General features: G+C 34.3%; 1 long non-coding RNA gene across 1 annotated transcript; it reads right to left on the bottom strand.

Moving 5' to 3' along the window:
- Window positions 1–471: 471 nt before the first annotated feature.
- Window positions 472–3857, bottom strand: LOC110941788. Its single transcript, XR_002594419.2, has 2 exons — window positions 1248–3857; window positions 472–1146 (listed from the first exon to the last, which is right to left on the bottom strand). It is a non-coding gene; the product is annotated as an uncharacterized LOC110941788 (long non-coding RNA).
- Between the last annotated feature and the right edge of the window lie 1217 nt (window positions 3858–5074).

Raw genomic sequence — 5074 nt, 5'->3', positions numbered from 1 at the left:
GTGCAAAATCCTAAAATGACATAAAGACACTCCTATTTATAGGGCTCACATAAGGAAGATCTCCTTATTTACAATTATGCCATTCCCATATATTTAACAATATAGAACCTTATTTTGTTCAGTTTCTTGCTACGATTCGTGATTGACGGAAGTGATAGACATTATCCACTCACAGGAATAAAGTTAAAACAATAAAAACTTGAGGGTTTATTTCGTAAAATTTTTAAGATAAAGTAGTAGTCTAAGGGTGAAACTTATCATTTTATGAAACTTTGAGGCTAGCAAAATCAACAAACTTAAATTGCAATATGTAAAAGCTTGGGGGTGCTTATAAAAAACCATTGCAATATAGTAAAAGCATAGGGGTGCATTAGAAAAAAATCACCGACGTTCCAATTTAAGATATGCTAGGAATTAGCCACGCGCGCGTTGCGGCGGGGGTGCATTACAACTATGGGTTGGGTAACCTGATAGTGATTATAGGTTGCATTAACATTCAAACTATAGCTTAAATGAGAATAATAGTCTTATAGATATTCCATCCATGAATGGGGTTATCTTATTGGTCATCTCTAGTTACATTAGGATTCAAATTACAATTTAGATAAGAGTAGTATGGTTTTTTTCTTCAAAAGTTGATGTCCTTGCGAGTTGCTGCTTTACCAGTTTTAGCCAAAAGATCTTCGTTCCTTCAGATGTTAATATCTTTGTCTTCCTAATTTTGTTGTTGATGCCAAAAATTTTTTGGGTTGTTGCATACGAATGTGGAGCATTTCCTGTTGCTCTATATGGGGGGGGGGGATAGTGCACAGTCCTCCCAACCGCCGGAGTGATCTCACTCCGGGAGCCGCTACCCGACCAAGTTAGCTCCGCGGTGACTTCCCCATGCCGAATTCTTACCCTGGGCGACATATGCCACTCCCAAGACTCGAACCCGGTACCTCTGGGAAGAGGTGGGTGTCGGTGGCCAACTGTTGCTCTATGTGTGTTGCAAAAGGGATGGATTTTGTGAAGGCTGCTAGCTTTTTTAGCCTTTTTTGCACCTGGAAAATCAGCATGGATGCATCTTCGGTTTTTTGGCTTGTCAAAATGTTGCCTTTCCTGCTATCCTTTTACTTCTTTGCTTGTTTCCCGTTGTCTCATTGTCTGTGTGCCGGTTAGGGGATGTTTAGTTTATAGTTGGTCTAATACTTTTGGCTTTTACATTTTAAAATTTAAATAAATTTGCATGAGTGTAATATATATACCTGGCGATACCGGTGTTCTTCTTTCGGTTGTTGCTGTTTTTTGGATCTGGGGTCGTCGGGATTATAATCAGTGGTACTCTAGGTTTCTGCACTGCCATTGAGTCGTCTTATTTCATTGAAGTGTCCAAATGTGTAGCTTTTCTCCTTATATTATAGATATCTGCAGGCATGGTTTTTGAATATGTATATCCATCCTTGACTACCAAGTCGTAGCAAGATCTTTCTAGCATTTGTTCCATTGTTTGACAAGGACGTTACAACTCTCAAGGATTTGAGTAAGCAAAGTGAAAATGCCAGAATTCAATCGCCAATTATCGTTTGCGAATACGCGTAGTTTATTAGAAACCTCATTCTCGGTATCATACACAGACATTTGCAATAAGCGAGGACATTCATTCAGTGTTGGATAAAAAGAACCAGGCCAATGGTAAACCTGGCCTTCAATTTTGAAAACGTAATGAGCAGAGCCAATGTTGATAGACTCGTCGACTTTGCCACCAAAAGATGTTAATGAAATCATGTTGTTATAAGCACATATATTAGCAAGAAAAGCGGATTGATCAAATAGATGTAACAATGACTATGAAGGAATGACAGGAGACTTAAGTTTGACACGTCCATATTTACAACAACGATAGAATACATCGAATTGACAGCTCATAGTACCCAAATAAGGCATCGCAATGTTCGCATATGCTAATACAATTAGCGTTATCTATATACATAGAATTAGGAAAACTTCATTGCTACATGACACAAAAGATTGTTGTCTACCTACTGAAGTGGACACATTAGAAAAATGAATAGATTCATTAAGTAATACGACCCCTTTTCGAGAAGTAGACATAGTTAACCAAAAAATTTCCTAATAAACTAACATAATAGCAACCACACAACTAAAAGGAACAACAAAGCAAACACAAAACATATTAGACTAACGTGGGCGGATGGCCCCAGCCAAAAAAAAGCTGAAACATTAAAGTAAAAGTCATTACTAAAAAGCATTCAGTAGATCTTTATGCCCAAAATCATAAGATAACTATAAAATGACGAAAAGAAACACAAAGATTCAACCAATGTATTAGTGACTGGATTATGAGTTTCACCTAACTTATTGTTTTTTTTATCAGTAACCATTAGAAAGCAAAACATGTATTTTGCCATGTTCTACCCATCCTTACACTTTATTAGATTCAAATGAACCTTGATTATCTTTCTTATTAGAAGTTTATAAAAGTATTTTTAAGTTACATTATCAGAAACTTTAAAAGTTACATCCAAATATGAAAATGAGACGTTATTATTTTCATTAAGTAATCTAATTAAAAGAACAAAATTAACCAATAAATTATTATTTGTGGGCAAAAAATGTTTAAACATAAGGGTCCAGCAATCCAAGCCCAAGAATCCAACTAAACATCCCCCTCTTTCCTAAAGCCATTTTTTTATGAAAATATGGTTTTTATCTCACATAAAATATGTGTGATATAAACATTTTCATGTAGGTTATGTGACAAAAAGCAAGCATTATGCTCAAAATAATATTATAATGGCTCAAAATACAGTAAATGCTTATGCTCATGTTGTTCATCGAAAAGGCTAATGCACACAACGTACCATAATAATAAAATTTCTTCAAAACAAAAGGCTCGTTTTACAAAGGAATGGATAAAGATTTTCTTAAGTAACGACTCAATTCAAATATATCCCAAAAGTGGAAAAAAACTATGATGCTCAACTAAAACAGGGGTGGTAAGAACTAGCGAATATATACTGGTTCACAATTGTCACGCTCACGTTATTCTTTTGAAGGAATATGAACATGTATAAACCAAGTTGTTCTTTTTTTTCTTTAACACAAAGCTCCGGCTTCACTATAAAACTTCTTATGAAATTAAGTTCACATAGCCTAAAGTTGCAACTTGACATGCGGCTTCGGACACACGAAAGCAATCATTTGTATAATCAAGTAATTATAAGCATCTTGAACCAAGCTGTTATACAACACTTTTGAAAACATTAACCAATACCATATTATAAAGAAATATAAGCAACAACTGAATATTATAACTTGTATAGATATATAACTGACATTCAAATACAAAAGGTAACCATTTATGCATTAAGTTCATTCACTTATAAACTGACATTAGAGCAACACATGTGAAATCCAACAACTGAAAACACACATCAATTTGCAAATAAGAAACAAAAAAAAAACCGAAGACAATAAACAAAGAACAATCCCTAGGCCATGAATTAAAAGGAATGTGCAAAGCATAACTAACCTGAACATCAAATTAAAGCTCTTGGCTAGCTGCAACTTTAAACCCCTCTACACGATTTGAGATTCTAGAGGTAAAATAGTGAAACCCATTTGTGAATTTGGTCCTAAGGTTAGTGAAATTAGTTGATTTCTTGATTTCGTATGCAGTTTGATTTGGTGAATCTTGTGTTCTGGAATTCCGATTGTTGTAATTAAGCAAAAAGATGGAAGAAAACCCCTTAAGATCAGAGAGCAAGACATGGCAGGACAGAAACAACCTGGAAAACACACGCTGTAGTGGTAGCGAAGAGGAAAAATAGAAGAGGGGTTGTCGGTGGAATAGCCACTGACTTTCTCTTTTAAGATAGTATAAATTTAATATATGAAATCAATAGCACAATAAATAAATAAATATTAAATATCTACATTTTCATTTATTACACGTCGGATCCAGGTTTTCAAAACATGTCAGTTTTTCTAAGATCTAATTTTTTTCCGGATGTTATAGTTAAACAAATGTTTGGTCTTCTCATCAGTGCTTTAATCTTTAGCAAAGCTTGACCTTTAACAGACTTTCTTTCTTTACCAACAGAGTTTTCAATATCTTAGCAAAGTTTTCAAGACTTCAAACATATATTCTGTTAGTGTTCAAGATTCACTATCTTTTGGAGGAGTAAATCTTAATAACTTCATTTATTCATGATCAGATTAGCATATTTTGGCTTTACAATGATCTGTTCTTTTATAGGTTCAATAGGAACGAACGTAAACAAACTTTCAGCCGAACGGAAAAAAGTTCGCTAAACATTTGGTTTGTTTACAGCCCTAACTAATATTTCTAAAAAGTAAAGATTTAACGATCGTAACTAGTTTACTATTTAAGGGGAATCTATGATTGCGGACAAAATAAATATTTTATAAAAGAAGATCTACTTGAACCCATAATAATGTTAAATGTATTTTAAATTGATATTTTTATAGTTTTCTTGAAGTTTCTATCGATGTTGTGACGAACCGAACTAATTTTTACCGAATAACATCGGTGTTGGTATTGGTATTATCCAAACCTGTACCGCCGTACTGGTATTTGTTTTTTTTTTATTTTCGATAGATGACAGACTCGAGTTGATATTCTTTTAAGCATATCTCTGTCCGTTTGCTATGTTGCATGTCGGTATTGTATCGGCATTATAGCAAACCAAACCAATATCGACTGAATCTCTGCCAAAACGCATGGTGAATTTCACTTGGTTATATCTATATCAAGAACTTATTATTAAAGGTTAACGACGACTTATTTACTTTCTAATTTTTTGTACAATGATTTCTTTTACGTGTTAAAGGATCGTGAGAGCTATATTTCGACTTTTGGAGGTTAAAGTTACTTTAAATCTGTAACCCCGAAGTAACTTCTTGGTTGTCATGGATTCGCCCTCTCGTTAATCGAGTACTCAAACAAGCTAGCAAATCAAACTCTTGATGTGTCATAAATTTATTTGAATTGTTGATGTATTTTTTGTGCCATTTTATCCCGGCCCTCTTAACCAAGCCATTGTTTGCT

The sequence above is a fragment of the Helianthus annuus genome, chromosome 5, assembly GCF_002127325.2.
Source record: "Helianthus annuus cultivar XRQ/B chromosome 5, HanXRQr2.0-SUNRISE, whole genome shotgun sequence".
In the NCBI taxonomy this organism is placed as follows: domain Eukaryota; kingdom Viridiplantae; phylum Streptophyta; class Magnoliopsida; order Asterales; family Asteraceae; genus Helianthus; species Helianthus annuus.
The sequence above is the reverse complement of the archived record's forward strand: the minus strand, read 5'-3'. Positions and strand labels throughout refer to the sequence as shown.